The sequence below is a fragment of the Oryctolagus cuniculus genome, chromosome 2, assembly GCF_964237555.1.
Source record: "Oryctolagus cuniculus chromosome 2, mOryCun1.1, whole genome shotgun sequence".
In the NCBI taxonomy this organism is placed as follows: domain Eukaryota; kingdom Metazoa; phylum Chordata; class Mammalia; order Lagomorpha; family Leporidae; genus Oryctolagus; species Oryctolagus cuniculus.
Window position 1 is genome coordinate 8,194,006 of NC_091433.1, and position 25,884 is coordinate 8,219,889.

The window sequence follows — 25,884 nt, forward strand, 5'->3', positions numbered from 1 at the left end:
ATTTAAAGAACTAATTCCAATTCTTCTCCAGCTATTCAAAACAATCCAAGAGGAGGGAATCATCCCAAACTCCTTCTATGAGGCCTGCATCATATTTTTTTTAAGATTTATTTATTTGAAAGGCAGAGTCACAGAGAGGCAGAGGCAGAGAGAGACACAGAATGAAGTCTTCCATCCACTGATTCACTCGCCCAGTGGCCACAAAGGCCACAAAGGCCACAATGGCCACAATGGCCACAATGGCAGGAGCTGCACCAATCCAAAGCCAGGAACTTCTTCCAGGTCTACCATGCAGATGCAGGGGCCCAAGCACTTGGGCCATCTTCTGCTGCCTTCCCAGGCCATAAGAAAGAGCTGGATCAGAAGTGGAGCAGCTAGGACTTGAGCTGGCACCTATATGGGATGCTGGCAATACAGGTGGCAGCTTTACCCTCTACACCACAGTGCCAGCACTAGAAAAGATGCAACAAAGAGAACTATAGACTAATATCCCTGATGAACACAGATGTAAAAACCCTTAACAAACTATTAGCTAATCGAATCCACACATTAGGAAGATCATTCACCCTGACCAAGTGGGATTTATTCCCAATATGTAGAGACATTTCAATATTAACAAGTCAATCAATCTGATACACCACATTAACAAATTGAAGAATAAAAATTATGATTATCTCAATAGATGCAGAGAAAGCATTTGACAAAATATAACATCCTTTCATGATAAAACCTTAAGTAAAATGGGTATAGAAGGAGCATTCCTCAATATAATCAAGGCAATATATGACAAACCCATGGCAAGCATCCTATTGAATGGAAAAAGGCTGGCAGCATTCCTCCTAAGATCTGAAACCAGACAAGGATGCCCACTCTCACCATTGCTATTTAATTTAGTCCTGAAAGTTTTAGCTAGAGCCATCAAGCAAGAAAAAGAAATTAAAGGGATACAAATTAGAAAAGAGAAAGTCAATCTGTGTTTATTTGCAGATGACATGATCCTATATATAGGGATGCAAAAAAACTCCACTGATAGATTATTGGAATTCATAGAAGAGTTTGGTAAAGTCACAGGATATAAAATCAACACAGAAAAATCAATAGCCTTTGTATACACAGACAATGTCACAGCTGAGAAAGAACTTTTTATTTCAGCACCATTCACAATAGCTCCAAAAAGAATCAAATACCTTGGAATAAATTTAACAAAGGATGGCAAAGATCTCTATGATGAAAATGACAGAACACTACAGAAAGAAATAGAAGACATTAAAAATTAAAAAATCTCCAATACTCATGGATTAGAAGAATCATCTTCATAAGATGTCCATACTACCAAAAGCTATTTACAGATTCAATGTGATACCAATCAAAATACCAACGACATTCTTTGCAGATCTAGAGAAAACTATGCTGAAATTCATATGGAAAAAAGAGATCCCAAATAGCTTAAGCCATCTTATATAATAAAAACAAAGCTGGAGGAATCACAATACCTGATTTCAAGACATACTACAGGACAATTATAATCAAAATAGCCTGGTACTGACACAAAAACAGACTTATAGACAATTGGAACAGAATAGAAACTCCAGAAATCAATCCATGCATCCACAGCCAACTTATCTTTGACAAAGGAGCTAAAATCAGTCTGTGGAGCAGGGACAGTCTCTTTAACAAATGCTGCTTGCTGGGAAAACTGGATCTCCACATGAAGTACGAAATTACATACTCACCTTACACCCTATTCAAAGATCCACTCAAAATGGATCAAAGACCTAAATCTACAACCCGATACCATCAAATTATTAAAGAACATGGGAGAAACTACAAGACATTAGCATAGGCAAAGACTTCTTGGAAAAGACCCCAGCAGCACACTTAAAGCAAAAATTAACAAATGGGATTACATCAAGCTGAGAAGCCTCAGTGCTGCAAAAGAAACACTCAGCAAAATGAAGAGGCAACTGACAGAATGGGAGAAAATATTTGCAAACTGCACAACAGATAAAGGGTTAACATCCAGAATATACAAAGAGTTCAAGAAATTCTACAACAAAACAAGCTGCCCAGAAAAGATGGGCAAGGGACTTAAACATGCATTATTATTTTTTTTTAAGATTTATTTATTTGAAAGACAGAATTAAACAGTCAGGAAAGTGAAGAGGCAACCAACAGAATAGGAAAAAAATATCTGTTGCATAGTTTGAAAATAAAGGATTAATAACCAGAATCTACAAAGAGATCAAGAAACTCCACAACAACAACAACAAAACAAGCCATGAAAGAGATGGGCCAAAGACCTCAATAGTCATTTTTCAAAAGAGGAAATATAAATGGCCAACAGGCACATGAAAAAATGTTCAGGATCACTAGCCATCAGGGACATCTGGGGTGAAGTGAGAAGTGGATTTCCAGCCGAGACACTTTGTGAATCAAAGCCCAGAGATGATATCACAGCTGCCCAATCATGCTTAGTGAGCAGAGGGGCGGCTGGTGCATCTGGGAGACATTTGCTGCGTGGGGATCCACGAGACAGGTGTGTGTCCAGCAAGCAGTGTGGTCTCTACATTGGAGGTCTTGAGAACAAGACCACTCACACAAAAGTGGGCAAGTCATTACCAGAAGGTTCTGACCATAAACAGTAGCTAAACTGACCTTATCTATAACCCGCCAGTGAGGGGCCTATTAAATTAGGATCCTTGATGTTCCTCAGGTGCTTTTCCGCAAATCCTTGCTAGTCAGGCGCGTAACTAAGAGGGATTCATTTCCCGAGACAGGGAAGGGTCTTAACAAAGATGTGAAGATGAACTGCCACACTTCAAAGTCCTCTGAGCAGTGGCTAAGTCCCAGGAGCACCCATCACCTGAAACCAGTAGAGACTACAATTCCATCAGATTAGATCGGTTCAGTTCAACAATGAAACCTGGATGTTCCTGAAATCCAGCCTGAGAATCTATACTGAGCGTCAAAGCTGAAATTGGCCTCACACTTCCAGAACACGTTTCCAGCGAGGCCAACACTGAAAGTTGTGGAGGATGTCTTCAAATGCATGTTCAGTGACTGGCCTGACAGGCCCAAAGGGTCCAGGGCCAGAAGAGCCAGCGACCACCACCCAGTCACCTGCCTTTGGGCCAAGGATTGAATGGGCAGGAGAAATGACTGGAGCACCTCTTGAGGACCCAAACTCTATTCCACCTGAGGTCCTCTAGATACAGTGACAGATCTAGTAGAAGAGCCCAGGAGTCCTCCGCCCCTGTGCCACACTGGCCGTATCTTCTCTTCCTCAAACTTACTCCTCACCTCAAGGCCTTAGCACCAGCTCTCCCCTTGCCTAACCATCCACATAGTTCCTTTCATCGCTTCATGCCATTCTCCAACTCCAACGCCACTGTCTGAGAGCGCCTTCTCTGGTCACGTTGTGTGAGACAGCTGCACCTCCAATTCCTCCCTCGCTTTATAACCACCTGAAATAGTCTCTGTGGTTAAGCTTCGCAGCACAGGGATGTGTATTTCTGTTGCTGCTATCGGCCAAGTTCCTCAAAGAGAGCCTGGCATTGCACGGGCATCCCATATTTATTTATTGAGTTAACTGATCAGCTTTTCACAGGAGCTCCAAGGAGTCTCCAAAAGCTAGTCCTTGAAGCACACTTTGTGAGCCCCAGGCCTTAGATCCTTAAGACAAACTCCACCCTTTCCAGTCTTTGTTCCATGTCATCATGACAGTGTGGTCTGCCAGGCTTCTTTCCTGTTGCTTTCTCTCTTGCTCCTTTCCTTATCCTGCCTTCAGAATTCAGCTATATTATACAACTCAAGTGGAGACTCAATGATCTTATCCGACTCTCGCAGGAAACATCAGAGTTTAATATTTGCTCCAATATCACACCTCAATGGGTAAGTGGTAGAACTGAGGCAAATAACCCAGGTATTTTGACTCCATTTCTTTGTTCCTCCTCAAACTCCACCCTTTCTCCATTCACTGCAAATCTGACCAAGTTTAAAAAGGAAAGCATGTGTACAGCTCATAGGGAAGGAAATAGTTTGAAAGGAGGCAGACAAAATTAAAGAGGAAGTCCACAAATTAAACTAGGAAGAAATGCAAGGCCTTGCCATCACAATCAATTGTAGACTGGATACTCTAGCAACGGAGAGGTTCAGGTGGCCCCAATCTTTGCAGCTCCTAGACCGTTTACCCAAGACCTTGCCAATCCTAGGGCGCCACAGGCAAACCACAGTGACTCCGGCCAGCCGAACCAACCACATCCGACCCCGCCATGGGTCTGAACATGTGCAGCAGAGCTGAAAGAAAAAATGCTAGGGGGGAGGGGGAAGAGGAAAAAAAGGCCTCAGAGGTAGAGGGAGGCCAGTTCGGAATGCAGCCAAGAGCATGACGGACACAAGAAAACATACTAGACACAAAAATCTGGCAGAAAAAAGGACAAAGAAAAGCGGGTTGGTGAAGAGTAAACGCGGTCCAAAAACACAACAAAACATTTTTAAGAGTTTATTTTACCTAGAATTAATGACAGGAAAACCCTATAAATGTGGTGCAAAATGTTTAATGCCCCATTGAGTGCCAACATTGTGCCACTCATCTGTCCTTGCAGGTGTATTATTTCTAGTCCCCAGGATGAAAAGAAAAGTTGCTTTCCACATCTTTTATAGTACTTAAAAATACATATTTCCAAGGCTTTATTGCCAAAGGCCTGCTTTCTTCCAGAACCCACAATAACTAATCACGTTATTGCCACCAAGTCTAGGAATGGAATTAACAGTTGGTGGGAGGGTTTGCATCTACCCCATGAGTGATCCTTGCTTTAACAACCCTGAGAGTTAGTGATTTCTCCTAAATATTTATTTCTCCCTGAGGGAAAGATTTCTCTAAGAACTTTCTCTCTGCCCTAAATATCCACAACTCTTGATCTGTTTTTCTTCTATTTGTCCACTTAGAGTTTTTGCTGGAATCAATTTTATTAATTTCCTTCTGAAAATTAGCAAGTCAGAGTAAATCACAGGGAGCTTTTTCCTATGTACCAGGTGACTCCCTCCACGTTCTCAGTTTTTCTCTAATGCTTGGTCACTGATGCCCAGATTTGCTTTACTTTCTCTCCAGAACTTCTCTTCAAAGTAATTCTTTTTAAAAGGGAGGTGGGAGAAGAAAGGAAGGAAGAGGAGAGGGACATTTTAAACCTCAAAATGATTTCATTTTAAACACTGCAGTCAATAGCTATGTCTCTATCATTTAAAAAAAAAAAAAAAAGGTGCCTCCTTTAAGATTCTGAATACTTATTTTCAGAATAAAAGACATTATGCAACATTGCACCAGAATCACTCTAGTCCACTGTCAAATTGACTGTTATGTAAAAACTTCCAGTATTGTCAGCCTCCTTGGGAGATTCCTGGTCCATTATTGGATTAATTAAACCACAGTCAAATCATATTTCAAAGCTGGCAACAGCCATGGGTCCTATGCTTCCAGGAACAGAGGTAGGTCATTTAAGCTCTCTGCATCTTCAGGTTCCTCCTGCAAAATGAAGTGCTGGACCAGATGATCACCAAGATCCTTCAAACTTTAATATTCTGCCTGTATATGGTTTCTCAACTCAGTGATTTTCATTTTACTTTATGAGAACACAACATCCACTGATTACCCAGGGACGGCACTTCACAATTTAAAAACTAATAAGGAATGAATAAAGTCAAATCATAAAGGCTTTACTAGCAGTGGAGTCTACTTCCAGAGCGGCATGCCTGCAGCTTGCCTGAGACGCTCTGTGGCCCTGCGTGTCCTCCTTGGTGTTCTGAAGGCAGCCAGCTTTGTGAACTGACTTCTATCCTTTGTTTTCACAACAACCTTGAGACTCCTTAGAACAAATTGAAATGGCAAAGGCTGTTGTCCAATTGGCACTTAGGAAATCTAGCTCTTGGCCCTCAGAGGCAAGGCCAGCTCCTTAATCCCAGCCTGCTGATGGGAAAGAAGTCACCAGAAGGTTAAGTGACTTATGCAATGGGAGGGAGCAATCCAGGATCCCAGACAGGATCCTGGACCCAGAGGCCTCGCCTCTTCAGATGGAGCTCGGTTCTCCCAGCCGTCCCTCCTCCCTGAATGCTTTTTAATCTGGCATGATCCACAAATAAAGGAAATTGTGGTTTTCACATCATGATCGAGGTTATTTTTCCGCTGTGAATAATAAAAGCAGAGTAACCCATTTGTAGCTTCGAAAGTTTCCCATTCTAGCCCGCATTGTTTATTCCTCAGGCTTTCAACAGTTTTTTTCTTTCGAGATGTCAGTTTTTAACACGTTTGCATAATTCTGCATTTTATTTCAGGATTCTCTGTCATAACCATTCATTTCCCCCTACCGGCTAAGTTGTTGAAAAAGAAAACTGTGTTTCGAGGCCAGTCCAATCCTACAATTTAAAAGCTGGCAGAACCCGTCTTCCTTTTTCCCCCTGGGAGGATTAATTTGCTCCTTTTTTATTCTCAAAGTTTTATGATTCCAAATAAAGGATATAATGGTGCCATTGAGAGTTGGGAAAACGTGGAAGATAAATAGTCTATGTGGGAACTGCTTAAAATGAGAATCGAAGCTTGGGGAAGGAGGTGGGAGGAGTGGAGACGTTTTTATCATGTGAGTGTGGCCTATTAATGATAAAGGAAATTTCCTCCTAGTGAGTCTTGCCTTTATAGACTGCAGTGAGGGCGAATGGCTCCATTTGTGTCATAAACGTAAAGAAGCTGAAATCGTACTCCCAAGAATGTAATATGGTGAATTTTGAAGTTGAGAGAGCAGCCTTTAAAATGTCTGTTATTGCTGGGACCCACAACATGGAGTCTGGGCTTTTAATCTTTATTTCATTGCCTAAACACTGACACATTTGAGAAATACACTAAAATCATCTGTAAGAAACTAACTGACCAAAGAAGTAATTTGAATATATTCTCTCAGTTAACACCAATTAGCTCCCAACTTGGAAGGAGGCACCTGTGTGATGCTTGACTCACGCCCCTCAACCCCTGAACTAGGAGCCCTATTCATCATCAAAGAACTTTCCTTAAGGGCCCTTTAGAATTTTACAAAACACACACACACACACACACACACACACACACACACAAATGTTCCTAACCTCCAGGAGCTTACCATTAAGGTCAACGCAGTACACACTTCTTGGCTAGGCACTGTGTGCAAAGTAACCGTAGAGAAGCAAAGTTATCTGGGGCTTTGATTCCTACCCTCTGTGAACTCACCAGCAGTGGGACTGGAGACTCTGACTCTAACCCAGCTACAGTCACACTGTGAAACCAAGGCCTCAGGAGTGATTCATTCCACCTACAAATTTTCATAGCTCAGGCTATATTTGAATTAGGCCCTAAAATGAACAGAGATGCACTACTGATTTAATATACACATCTGATCATCTCCCACCATGTGTAAACCTTCCAAATGACTTTCCAATGTACTTTGAACAAAATGCAGTCTTTTAACCATGACCTTCAAAGCCTTGCACTCTTTGGATCTCGAGTTATTTCGCTTTATCTGCTACACTGTTTTATACACTGTTTATCTGTTCCTATGGCTCATCCCTGACTCCCAGGCTCCCAATATTTCTCAACCCTCTTTGTGCCCATAACACTCGCGACCTCTCCAAAGGGAAGCACACTTCTCCAAGCCACATGGCCTCCTCTTTCCCACCCCACCTCAGCCCACGGTTCCCTCCTGGGTGAGACCTCCACCACTATCCTCCTTCATATCTCCACGCTTCATTGCATTCATAGCAAGTATCTGTCTCAGAAGTTATCATCTTCAGTGACTTATTTACTTATACATCATCTCTCTCCCTGCTCTACTCAGATGTCAACTGCACAAGAGCTAGTGATTTTCCTGGTTGTTTACTGCAGTATCCCGGGCACTAGGAAAGTGCCAGAGAGTCAGTTAATATTGGATAAATAAATCAATGATTTAAAAGAACAGCTAGATCATTTTTAACAGTGTGAAGGACAGGAGACAATAAACACAAAGCACAAAGGTGAGTTGGGGTGGGAAGGCATTAGATGCTTGCAAAGACCTAACAGAAACATGACTTAGGAGGTGGGTATAAAAGCCACAATTCACTCTCCAACACTTTGGAGAATTGGCTGCTAGGAATCCAAGTTCAAGAGGGTAAAGAATTTGGGGTTTCTGCACCACTTCCACGCCCCTCAAAATTTACACTATTGATACCGCTCATGCATTTCATCATGTGTGTTTTCCTTACACATCCAATAAATATTTGCCGAAACCTTGCTCTCACCAGTTCCCAGTCTCTAGCTCCAGGTTTTACAATATTCTGACAGCGGAAAGAGACCTTCCACATAAACTGAGAGCCTGAAAAAACCGCTTGTTCCTCAGCATGAGCGGGAGAGGCCGTAACTTTAAAATGTGTGGTTTCTGTCCTCTGCACTGTGGTGGACAAGTCCATCTCTAAGTGTATCCAAAACTGTCAGCTGTCACATTTGAGGGCAGACAGCCAGCTCTGGCTGGCCCTCCAAAGGTGGGGGTGTTATCAGAAGGCCATCGCAGAGCACTTAATGGACCTCCACTCCTAAATAAACACGGCAGGGGATGGGGGCAGAGCCGACATCCTGGCTGCTTGTATGTTCCTGTCAGCCCAGTCAATTTCATTGGCCTGCGATGCTACGTTTACTTCCTGGAATGTGAGGTTGCACAGATCTGCCTTCCTGGGCACTGGGGGCTAAAATGGGAAGTTTAATGAATCTCGAGTCAGATCCTGTATATAAAGTCCCCATCACAGGGAGATGGCCAGGCCTCTCCTCGGCTCAGCGAGATTTATCTTCCTTAGGTCAGACCTTGACCCTGTGCTCCCTCACCCTCCTTTCACACCAATAACAATGTTATCTCATTCCCTAAAGGGCCCATGAGGTCTTATTTGAGGTCCTTTAAACCCAGAGCCTTGGGTGTCTGAATGACGTTTTAATTGCACTGGTCACATTGAGGAGCTACGGTAACTCTTGGAGGGGGGAGAGTGAACAATTTCATAGAGACTGGATGAAGGAGGAAGAATACACCATCACTGTCCTCAGTACACAAGTGCCCACTCAACAACACAGGGCCTAAGTCACTGTAGTGCCTGGGCACAGCTAGCTTAGAGTCACACATAAGATGAGTCTTTGTTCAGAGGACCCCTCCTACCCAGCCACTCCTTGGTGCCTGCCACTCCCCCACTTTGGTTTAGGTCTTTGTGGTTGTCTCACTACCATTACAACTTAATGTGAAAAAAATAAATAAAATCTGTCCAAGTTTTAAATATCAGGAAGGAGCAACTAACGTCTTTCCAATCCAGTGTGCCTGCATCTGTGAAATTCTTTGTGTCTTTCATTTCTCTTAGTGTATCTATTGCCAAATCTTCATCCCATCTCCCCAGGGCTGTGAATAACTTTCCTGTTTGTTCCCTTATGTATTTAAGGTGCCACGTGATGTTCTGGTTACACAGTGAAACGAATATTGTAGTTAGCCACATTGACATATGCATCCCAACTTCTTAATGGGTCTTGCCACACACTCTGCAGTTCTAGGCCTGTGACCAGCCCATTCTATTCTGTTCGGCAGAAGGAAGGCCTCCTCACCAGCTATCTATTAAATGGGCCCAAAGCTGCTTCTGTGAAGGACACCCTGGCAGGACATGGGAGAGTGGCCTACTTCTGGGAGAGATGCAGTGGCAGGCCTGAGGGAATGAGGTTCTTCTTTCAGCTGAGGAAATTTTCGGAGGGCTTCTTTCTCCTTCACCTCTTGTCTCCACAGAAGGCATGAAAGATGTCTGCTTCCATTTTGTTCTGAAAACAAAGCTTCCAAGCCTTACTCTCCCTATTCCCATTGTTGAAAGGAAGATTCCTATATTTACAGGGAAAGCAAGATGAGGGAATTTAATTACAGGTACATGTTGGTGAGTCAAAAGGGGATGGTGAGGCTTTAGGTGCTCTGGAAGGCACTTCTATGTGTATACTGAAAACATATTATTCAGTTTCCAATCAATCCATGCCAAATAGGAAAAGAAAAATTAAGAAATCTCAAAACCTATGTTTATGTGAAAACTATTGATTCCTAGATATTAAGACAAAAAAAAATAATGTAGATCACTGTACAACTGCTACCTTAAATAAACTTAGGATATGGATTTAAGCTAATATTTCCTAAGTCATGCTTTAGGACACTACAAATTTCTCAACTGTTTTAGATTCCATGGTCCATTATGTTTTGAAAATGTATCTAAATAATATGAAACAAGTTTCCCTCCTCAATATTTAGTCTATACCAATGTATATCATGAAATTCTGAAGGGAAATCTAGGAGGCAAAGTTTCCTAAATGTCAATGACCATGAAGACCCTTCCTTCAAGGACCATCTCAAGGGAGTGCTAAGCCACAGAACAAGATTGGGGAATGTTGGCTGGGGGAGAAGTGAATCAGAAGTTGCTCAGGCTGCTCAAATTGCTGGCTCCAGGCCAGGAGCACAAAAGAAGTCATTGTGGTCCACACAAGGCCCAGCCCAGCTCAGCAGGAGGCTACACTTAGGTATGGGGACAGAGCTCTTTCTAGTAGTAAAATGTTCAGTTGCTGTGCCTTGCACATCTGTCTCCTTTGTAGGCCTCATGTTGTGACCCCAGTAGGTCTTTCCTTCTTATTACAATAAACATTTGAAGCAGGAAAAAAACAAAGATGCAAAGACACACTCTTCTTGCAAAGCTAACTTCTGCAGGAAGGCAGAAGCTCAGGCAGAAAAATGCAAAACAGGTATGGCCATTGCTTTAACTGAGTTTTATACCAGGTGCTACAGGAATGAAACAGAAGGAGCATCCAGATTTGAGAACCAAGAAAGACTTCACGAGATTGCAAATGGTCAAGGGCTAGGGATATTCCAGGCAGAGAAATGACATACACTGTGATTCACATCCATGGAAAATTCTCCTCCCCCAAATTTGGCAATGTCTAGATACATTTTGCATTGTCACAATGCAAGGAGGGTGGAGGCCTTAGTTGCAGCAAAACCACCTACAATGCATAAGACAGCCCCAGCAACACAAATTTATCAATCTCAGTGTCAGTGGTACTGAGGTTGAAAAGCTGTCACAAGAAAAGTACAGAGATGTGAAGACACTAATCAATCTTGGGACCTACAAGCATCTAGCATTGCTTACTGGGGCTGACAGACACATCCTACTCTTCCACCATTCCCAGAGTACACACTCCTCAAAGTCACCAGCTTGCCTAATTGGTGTTTATAGTCCCAGGGCCTACACCATGCTAAGCACAAATGAAGGCCTAAAACAGTCTTCCCAAGGAGCAAGAGTAACAAGAATGATGTGGAGAAAACAGGCACATGCATCCCCTACAGGAGCCAGACCCAACTTGGTGGCTAAGAACAACAGAAATTAGTTCTGGAAGCAGAGTCTGAAATGAAGGTGTTGGAAGTGTTAACTTCCTCATGGAAGTTGAAGGGAAAATCCTCGCTATGCCTGCTTGGCTTGCGGATGCATAACTCCAATCTGTGCCTCCACCTCCCCACGGATCTTCCCCTGGCCTTCTCCTCTGTATCTATGGGTTCTTCTCCTCTGTCTTATAAGGACATGTGGACTGGCTTTAGAGCTCACTTGGTTAATCCAGGACCATCTCATCTCACTTACTTGGATCTACGAAGGTCCATATTCCAAATAAAGTCCTATTCACAGGTACTAGGGGTCACAATTTCAATATGTGGGGGGCCACTCTTCAGTGAACTGCATCAGGTGTCCATGGAAGGAAGAGCAAGAGAAAAATGCACAGGAAGGAAAGGATTCCTCTCACAGGGTCACAGTGTCTCCAAGAGGCAGCCTTGTGCTTCCCGTTATGATCCTTGCTTCAATAACATAGCAAGAGAAAATGGCAGGAATATTTCTTTTTGCAGTACAAATTATTTGTGTATAGAATATAGGTGTACATAATATTTGCAATATGAAAAGAGTCTGCAAGAACAGGGAGTAACAGAAACTTCACTTAATTCACACAGTATCCCTTGATTACGTCTCTGAAATCTGCTCGGGACCCAGATTTTATCTGTGCTCTTGGTGGAAAGTCCCATTTTCCTGGGAGCAGAGAGTAAAACTTGAGAAACCCTAAGAAAGTCTAGAGGCTGCAAAATACCTCAGTTTGAGCCTGGTCCTCAAAATAAGAAACACTGGGCTTCTGTTTTAAAATTGGACCCGTCACCTTAAATTATCCCCACTTCTTGTCTTGCCACAACCTTGAAAGGCTGTTGCTCAGACGTGGTTGCATCAAAGCTGCATCCGTGCGAGAGGGGACATATTTTAAAATGACAGATCTAAGAAGCCAGCCTTCGGTACTCTAAATGAATATATTATTTTAACGATGGAAATGACTCCTGTAATCCAATGTTTCTCAATAAATCTCATGTAATAAATTCTCCCCAGGTCTGAAGATCTGGTCTTGGGGTAAGCAAGTGCATCCTGGAGCCATATTGAAGAGAGAATTGAAACACATACCACAGAGGGCAGGAAACCAAGAGTGCCTTTGAAAGTGGCTCCACAATCATGTCACCAAAGCCAGCACAATTTTAAAGGAAGGGAGATGAATGGCCAATTTAACAAGCAGCTCCCTTCGGCCATATGGTTGGTAAAGATGGGACTCTCCTGTTTTATACAAATACTCTGGTACCTTGGTCTTCAAGAAGGTTAGAGTCTGGGCAGGAAGGTTTTCTACTCTAGCTGGCTTTCAATGTAATAATACTTAAAACTCCTTTTTGAAACAGTTTCCTCTTTTTCTGAATATTTTCTTGGGACTGTAACCCATTTGTACATAAAATTGGTTGAAAGTGACATGTTGAAAAGTCCAGCAAACACTACAGCACACTCTATTTTCAAGGAATATAAAATTGGGCTCTGTCTGACACCTTGAGTGTGCTTGTGAAAACAGAATGTCACATCTCAAAGGGTTATTCTTGATAGTTTAAAAAAAATAAAATAAAATAAACATACCTCTCCAGGCAAACAGCCCCTTTGTACTCCGGTTTCCACGGAGACACTGGCAATTGTACTTTTCATGCTATGGTCTTTTTTCTTGGTAAAAAGTCTAGTTTTAGGCAGCTTACTTGGGGACCTCAAGATACCAAAAATAATCTTCATCAAGCCAGTATATGATATTTTCATAAATTCCAAAGATGTCACCCATGCCATTGGCCCAGGTGAGGAAAAGGTGTATAAATATTGTACAGGTTCAAAAAAGCAGACCTCATTTTGTTCTGCACATCACTATTATGATTACCCACTTTATACATGCCCCTACCTTGAATTGCCCTTGATTTAAGTGACCATACATATATTACATGGAATCTTCCCTACAATGGGATTCTCAATCATATACACCCTTCCAAGGAGATAGAGCTTAATTCCCTTCCCTTTGAGTGTGGACCGGACTTACTGACTCACTTCCAAGAAACAGAGGATCGAGAGGGATAAATCTATAGAAAAGAAGCCCAGAAGAAACTTCCTTAACCAAATGATGATGGTTAATATCACTAGTGCTAAGTATCCTGATTCATGTACTTCCTGATACCAGAATAGAAGGGAACTTCCACATAATTCTTCAATATACACAAAACTCCAATACAATCACGGGGGAAAGTATCATAGAATTCCCAACTGAGGGATATCCTACAAAATACTTTTTAAAAATGTGTTAAGCTGTCAGTTCATATAAAACAAGGAAAGTGAGAGATTGTCATAGTTCAAAAGGGACTAAGGAGAAATGACTAAATACATTTATTTCCTGAATTTGATCCTGCAATACGAAAGAAGACACCATGGAAAAACTAGTTAACTCTATATAAAATCTAACATGTGGTCAGTAGTATTATACCAATGTGAATTATTCATTCCTGACAGATGTACAATGGCCAAACGTTAGAAATTGGAAAAAGTGGGTTAAAATTGTACAATAACTCTGTACTATCCTTGCAAATTATTTTTATAAATTACTCAAAAATGTAAAAATTTACTTCAAACTATTCAAGGTAAAAAAGGAAGTAACCAGACAAGAAATAAGAGAAAGTACCAAATCTATTAACATGTATAACCAGTGCCAGCGCTGTGGCACAGTGGGTTAATGCCCTGGCCTGAAGCACCAGCAACCCATATGGGCACCGGTTCAAGAACAACTGCTCCACTCCAGTCCAGCTCTCTGCTATAGCCTAGGAAAGCAGTAGAAGAGGGCCCTAGTCCTTGGGCCCCTGCACCCACGTGAGAGACCCAGAAGAGGCTCCTGGCTTCGGATCAGCACAGCTCCTGCGGTTGTGGCCAACTGGGGAATGAACCATCAGATGGAAGCTCTCTCTCCCTCTCTCCCTCTCTTCTCTCTCCCTCTCCTCTCTCTGTGTAACTCTGACTTCCAAACAAATACATAAATCTAAAAAAAAAAAAAGCACCAGCTTTTAGAGCCATCTTTATTTTAAAAAATGTATAACCAGGTAAATTACTGTTAAGATGATAACACTGAGATGGGATTGGAGAAGCAGCAAATAAAGACAAATGCAGAGGTGATATAGCTGGATACAAAGGTGTAGATCCTAAAGAGAAGTAAGAATTGGAGAATCCAAAACTAATAGAGTTTCCTATAACCCACGTGGGTTCTGAAACTATGACTAAAGTCATAATCTTCATGAAGTTTTATTAAAATGGATCCTATCAAGGAGGGATAGGAATATGCAATCTTCTATCCTTCATGGAGATATCATTTCCTCTCCAGGGCAACACACACAGGCTCTGAGAAACAGAGTCCTTCGAGTCCTGGCTCACATCAACTGTGACTAGAAGAATGCAGAAGTGAATCCACACACTCTGATGGTTAACACAATGCCAACTTGACTGGGCAACAGAGTGACCAGACATTTGGTTAATATTATTCTGGTTGTAAATTACTGGATGAGTTTAATACTTGCAGTATCAAACAGGGTAAATGAGTCCTCCTCCATAAGTGGGGGAACCTTATCCAATCTGTTGAGGCCCTGAAAAGAACAAAGTCTGACTCTCCTTCCAGTGAGAGGAATTCTCCCGCCCAAGCTGGATATTGCCTTCAAGCTGAGATATTGGCTTTTTTTTCTTCCTTTAAACTCTAACTGAAATATCAACTCTTCCTGCATCTCCAGCGTGAAAGGTTTCCAACTGGAATGACATACCAGCTCTCCCAGTTCTTCAGTCCACCTATCTGCTTCTATTGGCATGTGAGCAAATTCACCATAACAAATCCAATACAACATCTGTGTATATATAGAAGATTCTCAACTTGCCATGGTTTAACTTTAAAATTCTCAACTTTACAATGGTGCAAAAGCATACCCACATGACTTCTGTTTTCACTTTTAATAAGGTACTTAACAAATTACAAGAGATATAAAATACTTCATTATAAAAATAAGCTTTTTGTTAGATGATTTTTCCCAAAAATAAGCTAGTGAAGTTGTTCAGAGCATGTTTAAGTTAGGCTAGGGCTAAGCTAAGATGTTCAGAGTTTAGGTGGATGAAATGCATTCTGACATGTAATATTTTCAACTTATAATGAATTCAGGAAATACATGTATTTAGTCTTTCTCCTTAGTCTCTTTGATCTATGACAATATCTCACTTTCCTTGTTTTATCAGGATATAATGCCATCATTCATTGAGGGGTATCTGTGTGCATATTGGTATCTATTCTAGAAGTTTAAGAAAAATGGAATTAAAAGATAAGGTATGTTTCATGAATTTTTGAATCTGTGTGTGTACAAGCGAGTATGCACACATATACATCCTGTTAGTTCTACTTTTCTCTAGAATCTTGACTAATACAGTAACTTACAAGGCTAAGCATTGAGAGCCCTACCATTTCTACGTTCACACATTTAGAGAGTTCCCATCTGTTACCCTCCACAAGAATGTGTGAGCCTAAGTCTAAGCAGTTTCATAGAGAGGCCTGCATGAAGGAGACACCTCAACCCCCATCGCACCAAAAGCTATCACCAAGCTCACATCCAAAACCAGCCCAAATGCTAGTGATAGAGTGGGCCATCCTGGAGGTCTCCACTCCAAGTTAGTCTCCTGGTGTCCTTGACCTCAGTCACTATCATATCGGAACCAAAAACTCTCCTGCTTACTACCATCAATTGACTGAATTTCAAGAAGCAATAAATGGAGTTTTGTCACAAAGACTAATTTCAATTCAGTGTAGAGGATTTGATAAGAAACGCAGATAGAGGAGGTAGTTGGGATAGAGGTAGTGATCAGAGAATCTTCATACAAAGGCTCTTAATGTCTTAGGTTTAAAAAGCACTGTCATTTCATTGTAGAGGTAATGTCAAATACGTAAAATTATTTTTAAAAAGTATCTAATCTCTCCAGATTTTAGTTTCTTTGTTTATAAAAATAGAGAGTTGGTCTGGGTTAAGGGTCAGCAATCTTTTTTGGCACGGGACCATATAGTAAACATTTTAGGCTTTGTCAGCCATATAAGCTTGGCTAAAACCATTCAACTATTCCACTACAGTATGAAAGCAGCCACAGACAATATGTAAATAAATGTACATCACTAGGTTCCAATAAAAATTTATTTACAAAAAAATTTTTATACCTAGCTTTTCAGAACTAAATGATCCTAAATGAGTTACCGATTTTTTAAATGAAAGATAGCTCTTTTTGTTACTACCTTTTAAGAAAAATATTTTTCTTCCCACTGCTGTGTTTATTTGAATTTATTGAGGGAATGATATTGTTTAATTAATGCTATGTTTATTCTTCATTAGAGAAAGGAGTAAAAAGGGCAATATTAACTCTATCAAAGATATCAAAACTCTAATAATTTTTGCAAATATTTTCCTACTTCATTATGTGCATTTAATATATTTTTAACATAGTGAAATTTAAATATGTTGTTATAAAACACATCCTTTAATATTTGCAATTCCACCCACTGATTTTTTTCCTTTGAAAAGTATTCAGCATGTAGAGATTAGAGACCTATTTCCTTCTCATTTCTTCACAATTTTATAAATGGACAAGTACATGGCCTACCTGGAACTTACTGTAATATACAAACTCTTTGAAAGACCCCCTCTTCTGGCTTGGGAAAAGGGTCTGCCTGATCCTAAAGGCCCAGTTCCTTGAATCTGGTATTCAAAAGAAATTTTTTATCCAATTTTAAAATAACACCAAGGGGTGGCATTGTCACACAGGATGTTAAGTCACTGCTTCCAATGCCATCATCCAAGCTGGTTCAAGTCCTGGCTGCTCAACTTCCAATCCAGCTTCCTGCTAATATTCCTGGGAAGGCAGTGGATGGTGTTCAAATTTCTGTTGTTTCAAGCCACAGTTAGTGGCAAGTTGTTAGAGTAGCCATGTAAAGCAAATGAAACCTTAAAAAGAAATGCAGGCAACACAGAGGAAGAAAAAATATAGACTAGAGAAACTCAGTTGCTGCAAGCAGGTAGGAAGTTGGGCAGAAAGGAAGAGTCCAGATGAGGATCAAGAGCCCATTGGGGCTGGTGCTGTGGTGCAACAGGTTAGAGCCCCAGCCTGTAGTGCCGGCATCCCATATGGGCACCAGTTCAAGTCCCAGCTGCTCCTCTTCTGATCCAGCTCTATGCTACGACCTGGGAAAGCAGAAGATGGCCCAAAATCTTGGACCCCTGCATGGGGGACCCAGAGGAAGATCCTGGCTCCTGGCTTCGGATTAGCTCAGCTCTGGCCATTGCAGTCATTTGGGGAGTGAACCAACGGAATGGAAGACCTCTCTCTCTGGCTCTACCTCTCTCTGCAACTCTATCTTCCAAATAAAAGAAAATTTAAAAAAAAAAAAAAAAAGCTCATGGCCTGAGAAGTCCTCAGGCCCACTTGGAGAAGTGTGAAACACTTGGAGTTGTGAGCACAACTTCAAGGCACTGAAGTGGCCCATTCAGAAGACACCAGGAAGCTCCATGACAGATACCTGATAAGGAAGTCACAATGGGAACCCCAGAGTGCTCATCCTTATTCAGAGTCAAGGATGCTTACGAGACTTTCGCCATATGAGAAGCTTGCAGAACTCACAGGGAAGACAGCTACTACTGAGACAGTCACATCAGTGCATGCTCACTTGTAAGCTGGAATGAATTCCCTGGGTGAGCGCAATTTTTGCTGCCAGTTTTCTATCTTCCCTAAACCAGGGATACAAGAAAGGCTTCCTGGGGAGGGAGAGTTGAGTTGAGAAGTAAAGAGTATTTGTGTTCAACCAAGCACTTCATAGTTTATCAAGATGTGGAGACTACATCTCATTTTTCCTTTTTAACCCAAAAAATAGAGGAGGAGATAGTAGATGGTTGCCGTGTTTCTCCAGATGAATGCTTATAAAACCAGTTTTCTACCATTTTCTTGTTTTAAGATTTAGTTAGTTGGAAGAGCAAAGAGAAAGAGACAAGGAATTTTCCACACATTGATTCACTCCCCAAATGGCAACAACAGCCCCGTCTGGGCCAGGCCAAAGCCAACAACCAAGAACTAAATCCTGGTCTCCCACATTGATGGCAGAGCCCCAGATATGTGGCCATCTTCTATTGCCCTTCCAGGTGCACCAGCAGGAAGCTGCATCAGAAGCAGAGCAACCAGGACTCAAACCAGCACTCCAATATGGATGCTACCCTTACAAGCAGCAGTTTAACCCACAGCACCACACCACTAGCACTCAGGTTTATATTTTGTTTTTTCAACTTTTATTTAATAAATATAAATTTCCAAAGTACAACTTTTGAGTTATAGTGGCTCTTCCCTGCATAACCTCCCTCCCACACACAACTATCCCATCTCCCACTCTTCATCAAGATTCATTTTCAATTATCTTTATATACAGAAGATCAATTTAGTATATACTAAGTAAATATTTCAACAGACTACACTCACACAGAAACACAAAGTATACAGTACTGTTTTAGTAGTAGTTTTATCATTAATTCACATAGTACAACACATTAAGGACAGAGATCCTACATGGAGAGTAGGTGCACAGTGACTCCTGTTGTTGATTTAACAATTGACACTCTTATTTATGACGTCAATAATCACCCGAGGCTCTTGTCATGAGCTGCCAAGGCTATGGAATTTCCACATGCAGAAGCATGAAGCAAGATCAGCACCTTACACCTTACACAAAAATCCACTCAACATGGATTAAAGATCTAAATCTTTATTTATTATTAGAGAACATTGGAGAAACCGTACAAGATATAGGCACAGGCAAAGACTTCTTGGAAAAGACCCTAGAGGCACAGGCAGTCAAAGCCAAAATTAACAATTGGGATTACATTAAATTGAGAAGTTTCTGTACTGCAAAAAAACAGTCAGGAAAGGGAAGAGGCAACCGACAGAATGGGAAAAAATATTTGCAAACTATGCAACAGATAAAGGATTAATAACCAGAATCTACAAAGAGATCAAGAAACTCCACAGCAACAAAATAAACAACCCACTTAAGCGATGGGCCAGGGACCTCAATAGACATTTTTCAAAAGAAGAAATCCAAATGGCCAACAGACACATGAAAAAATGTTCTGGATCACTAGCCATCAGGGAAATGCAAATCAAAACCACAGTGAGGTTTCACCTCACCCTGGTTAGAATGGCTCACATAAAGATACCTACCAACAACAGATGCTGGCAATTCCCACAATAGATTCCCACTGTTGGTGGGAATGCAAACTGGTAAAGCCACTATGGAAGTCAGTTTGGAGATTCCTCAGAAACCTGAAGATAACCCTACCATACAACCCAGCCATCCCACTCCTTGGAATTTACCCAAAGGAAATTAAATTGGCAAATAAAAGAGCTGTCCACACTTCAATGTTTATTGCAGCTCAATTCACAATAGCTAAGACCTGAAATCAATCTAAATGCCCATCAACAGTAGACTGCATAAGAAATTATGGGACATGTACTCTATAGAATACTATACAGCAGTAAAAACAATGAAATCCGGTCATTTGCAACAAAATGGAGGAATCTGGAACACATCATGCTCAGTGAAATAAGCCAGTCCCAAAGGGACAAATACCATATGTTCTCCCTGATCGGTGACAACTAACTGAGCACTTAAAAGGAAACCTGTTGAAGTGAAATGGACACTATGAGAAACAATGTCTAGGTTTCTATTTTTTAAACAACACTTCTGGACACTTCTATTGCATAAGCTCCAATAGCAGACTTTTGATATTACACGGTATCAAATTTTCCTATAAGTTGGGAAATTCAAAGTTGAAATTAAATGAAAAACTTTTTGTTTTCCAAGAATCAACAGCAAATGCCAGACCTGCCATAATATCATTATAGGAAGTCTGGTCACCATTCAATGAATTTGACTCTAAAAACAAGTGAAATGGGGAAGGTGAACCATCCTGAAATAATCTGGGCCCATTATTCTCATGATCTGAGGTACCAAGTAATTTTCCATCCAGATTTGGCATGCAAATACAAAGGAAAAGTTCAAACAGGGACACGGCATCTCTTTGGCCTAATCTTGCAGGGATATTTGCCCTACCCATACATTTTTTTATTGTCCAGTTAAGTTTTTAGTAATTCAGCTGATGGGACTTACAGCCCAGCCCATGGGCTGTGACTCATTCCACCGTCAAATTAACAGCTCTTTTGGAAAATGTGCTTTCATTACTTGGCCAAAAATTTCCATGGCTTAATTTCATCCCTTTCTTCCCAGAGAAATGCTTTGAACAAGTCCCGTGATTTTTTAAATCAGTATAGTCTTTATTCCCAGCCATGGCAAATGTCTAACCAACCTATCACTTTCAACTTTGCTCAGCACCATAGCCCAACGCCTTCACCTTCTCTCTTTGTCTGCCTTCTTCCAATGCTAAAAGCAGATTTCCAGGGCTCTGTGCCTTTCTACCTGCTGTTTTCTCTGCCTGGAATCATCATCTCCTTCCCTCATCTCTACCTGGTAGACTCTCTTCCTTTGATGTCCAACCTAATTACTGGCTCCTCTATGATATCTTCCTCAGAAGGTCCCAAGACACTTAGTCCTTTTTTCTACCATGAGAACAGCTGTGATGGTAAATTTGACGGGTCAGCTCAACTGAATTAAATAAGTCCAAATAGGTTAAAAAAAATAAAAATATATTATGCTTGGGTGTGTCTGTGAGGGTATTTCCAGAAGAGATTATTAGCCTTTGAATCAGCAGACTGAGTAAAAATAACCCACCCTTACCACTGTGGTTGGGCACTATTCAATCCATTGAGAACCCAAACAGAAAGGGAGCAGAAGGGCAAATTTGCTCTCTCTTCTTGAACTGAGACATCTCCTGACTTCTGACATCACAGCTCTTGATTCTCAGGTCTTCAGACACTAGGACTCATATCAGTGCCTCCCCATCACGCCACTACTACCACACCAGCTCCAACTCTGGTTCTCAATCTCTTGGGCTGAGTCCCAATGGCACTATTGTCTTTCATGCATCTCTAGCTTGCAGACAGCACAGCATAAGACTTCTCAGCCTCCTTAATTGTGTGAGCCAATGCCCACAGTGCATCTCCTCTACACATCTGTATGTATCCTTCTGGTTTTGTTCCTCTGCAGGATGCTAACATGCCAGGCATGAGGTAAATACCACCACTACAGCAAATCTCATAAGTCACTGGACAACACTCTACATGGAAGCTCCTTCTACTGGATTTGGAGTTCCTAAGAAAAGGAAATATGAGTGCATCTTTGTTATCACTTCAAAGCAAAACCTAGCAGGTTATACCATTTTGTCTTCTTACAGCTTTCATAGGTTTTCCCTCACTAACAACTGGTGAGGAGAGACTGTCTTAGAGGAGAAATGACACATGCTTTTCATCCACCTAGCAGGAGGCCCAAACAAAAATAAGGACTTTCCTTTATGTATCTGACTTATGCTCATTCTTCAAGACTCACTTCCTCTACAAAGCCTTCTCCAACTCAAGACACGACTTGCCCATCAGCTCAGCACTAATTAAGGCCAAATCAAAGAACCATATATTGAAAGGTGAGAACCAGAGGTCAGATGCAGCTGCCTGTTCCTCTGAATCCAATAGAAAGTACAGCCAGGAAAGGAGCCAGCAAGGAACCAGCATCTCAATCCAGGAAATACAAGAGTGTGCTATATAACCAAAGAACAATGACTACCTTCTAGGTTAATAGCTAAACATTAAAAAAAAAGAATAGATTTGGGTACAGATGGGAGAGGAGAGCTCAGATAGCTCAATAAATATTATTTCTTGATGGAATCCTCTAAAGATGCTAAAGCTAGATACTTTCTCCCCTTTCTATGGCAATATGGCCAACCTTCATTAAAGCACATGCCTTAGTACCTCATAACTGTCCATGCATCTACTTTTCCCATTAGCATATAAGTTACCTAAGAGCAACAATTCAATTCTGTCCCCTCTACTCTGTATCACTAGTACTTGCTATGGTGACTGATCCCTCAAGGAAGGGAAGAAAGGAGATAAAGAAGGAAACAGGTTAGGCTGGGAACAAAACAAGGGAAGGGGTAAGGGAGAAGAAAAACATGTTTCTTGAAGTTAACACGGGTGAACAATTCTTGACTTCCACCATCACACCACACCCTCCACCACCTAAAAACTCCCTATCTCTAAGGATGTCATCCTATGTCTCCCTATCTGCCAAGGATGTCATCAACTCTCTTGCTCCCATGACCAAAACCTTGGCATGATCTTTATTCACCTTGCTTAACCCCTCACATCTAACACATCAGCTTAGTCTCCTACCTCCAAGGTAGAAAGCAAATCCACCCTTTCCCACCATCATCAAGCTTGTCACATTCTGCATCTACTCCTGCAGAAGTCTCATTGCTGCCTTCTTGTTTCCCATCTAGGCTTCCTAAAAGGCCAAGATCATATGTTTAAGGTGTAAGCCAGAATATGTAACTTCTCTGCTCAAAATCCTCCAGGTGCAAATCTAAGTCCGTTCAGTGGCCTATGGGATCAAATATGATCTGAGCCCACCCACCCCTCTGATCTCAGTTCCCTCTACCCGATCTGGAACACTGGTTCCAGCCACACTGTCCTTCATTAAAGTTCTTTGTACACATCATACTTGTTTTGAGCTTGATAAATCTCTTTCCATAGCTGTCTTCCCTCATTCAAAGTGTCAACTTTGGGTAGGCATTTAGCCTACCAATTGAGATATCAGGTAAGGTTCCTGTGTCCCACATCAGAGCACCTAGGTTCAGTACCCAAATCCAGTTCTTTGACTCCAGCTTCCTGGTAGTAAAGACCTTGGGAAGCAGTGAAGGCCTGAAGATACAACTAGTTGGATTCTCAACACCCATGTGGAATGGCTGGATTGGATTCCCATTTCCCAAAGTCTAGTCTGGCCTGGCCCAGTCCAAACCATTGTAAGCATTTGTGGAATGAACCAGTGGTGTACTCGTTCTCTCGCTCTGTGTGTGTGTGCGCGCATGTGTGTGTGTGTCTATCTTTGTCTCTCTGCCTCTAAAATAAATAAATAATTTTTAAAATACTAAAGTTTGAGAATATCTATTATTGGGGATGGTGTGGGTAAAACAGGCATTCTCAATACATGGTCAACTTTTAAAGGAAAAACAGAAGATGACTTGTTACTTCTTATGGAGGATTTCTTCAAGTGAAAGTAACACACACATACAATGTATACATGCACTAACATACATGACTATACATATTCATACACAAATATACTCACATATGCCTACACTCTCCACATGGATGATACATATTCACAGAACACATCCATACACATATATACAGGAATATATTAACATGCATACATTCAATACAAATATAAACATTCTTAAATATGCATGCACATGTGTACATGCATATACATACATATATATACATACCCTCACAAACACACACTCAGACATGCACACATATTCACATATACTTAACAGACACAAGTACATTCACATACAAACTCTCACATACATACATAACACACACAGAAACATATACACACAGGATTTTGCCATGTAAATATAAAGCTACAATTCCAGACTGATTCCTACTAAGCATCTGATGCTTCCATTTATGCTCCAGAAAATGTATTGTCTACTGTAATTTTCTAAATTCTTTGTATCTGTTTGAAACAGTTTTAGTTTAAGAACTAGAATAACCTTAGAAATAAAGGTCATTTTCTACATTTCCAAAGTAACCAGACAGTTCTGTTTTAAGCCCAGCAATGGAGCTTTACACAATTCTCTGGTCTCTCCCAGAAACTGGAGCGTGACACTCACTGGATCTTACAGGAACTACAAACCCAAGGCTTGAAGTGAGGCACTTGAGAGTTAACGGTACAATTCTTATAAACATTACAGGTCTTCTGGAGCCCATGAATTGCCTCCATTTAAACCCCAAAACCCCATGACTTGGTTCCCAGGGCCTGTAAACCCTGTGATACCAGCCATAATAACTCCCCTGGCAAGAACTAAGCTTCACTTCCCGTGGCCTATAAAGGACCTTGCCTGACCTTTAATATCAATCAGAACTAACATGTGCCTGTGAAAGAAGCCCAGGCCTAGGGCCCAGAAAACGGCAGCTCAGCCCTGGGGTGGGAACCCCTGCAAGCCTCGTTTTCCCTCATCCCTAGGGAGGAGACGTGTCAACCTATTAAAAGGTCATGTGACAACTAAGAGAGTTGAGCACACAATGACTCAAAGACCGTCCTATGCCAAGCACTGTGGAGAGTACGATGCAGCCTCAGCTTGAGGTATGCACAGACTAGTGGGAGAAGCAAATTCCAAACAGATCATTTTAATGTACTGTGAGTGTAGAAATTAGATAAGTGAGGGACTTGCATGTGGAAGGTGCTTAGTAATTGTTCATCTTCCTTGAGATTCATGGATTCATAGAGCATATCCAATGTTAAGATGACCACAGAGGGGCCGGCGCTGTGGCGCAGAGGCTTAACACCCTGGCCTGAAGCGCCAGCATCCCATACGGATGCCAGTTCGAGTCCCAGCTGCTCCTCTTCCAATCCAGCTGTCCTCTGTGGCCTGGAAAAGCAGTAGAGGATGGCCCACATCCTTGGGCCCCTGCACCCACGAGGAAGACCTGGAGGAAGCTCCTGGCTCCTGGCTTCAGATAGGCGTAGCTCCGGCAGTTGCGGCCAACTGGGGAGTGAACCATCAGATGGAGGACCTCTCTCTCTCTCTCTCTCTCTCTCTGCCTCTCCTCTCTCTGGGTAACTCTGACTTTCAAATAAACAAATCTTTAAAAAGGTGACCACATTGCTGAAATTCATATGGAGGCACAAGAGACCTCGAATGGCTAAAGCAATCTTGTACAACAAAACAAAGCCAGAGGCATCACAATACCAGATTTCAGGACATACTACAGGGCAGTTGTAATCAAAACAGCATGGTACTGGTACAGAAACAGATGGATAGACCAATGGAACAGAATTGAAACACCAGAAATCAACCCAAACATCTACAGCCAACTGATATTTGATCAAGGATCTAAAACTAATTCCTGGAGCAAGGACAGTCTATTCGATAAATGGTGCTGGGAAAATTGGATTTCCACCTGCAGAATCATGAAACAAGACCCCTACCTTACACCTTACACAAAAATCCACTCAACATGGATTAAAGACCTAAATCTATGACCTGACACCATCAAGTTACTAGAGAACATTGGAGAAACCCTTCAAGATATAGGCACAGGCAAAGAATTTCTGGAAAAGACCCGGGAGGCACAGGCAGTCAAAGCCAAAATCAACTATTGGGATTGCATCAAATTGAGAAGTTTCTGTACTGCAAAAGAAACAGTCAGGAGAGTGAAGAGACAACCGACAGAATGAGAAAA

The 25,884-nt window shown here is 41.5% G+C and overlaps 1 protein-coding gene across 2 annotated transcripts in view; it reads right to left on the reverse strand.

Moving 5' to 3' along the window:
- Window positions 1-25,884, reverse strand: part of RAB28 (RAB28, member RAS oncogene family) — a 555,178-nt gene that overhangs the window by 219,738 nt on the left and 309,556 nt on the right. The window lies entirely within an intron of this gene.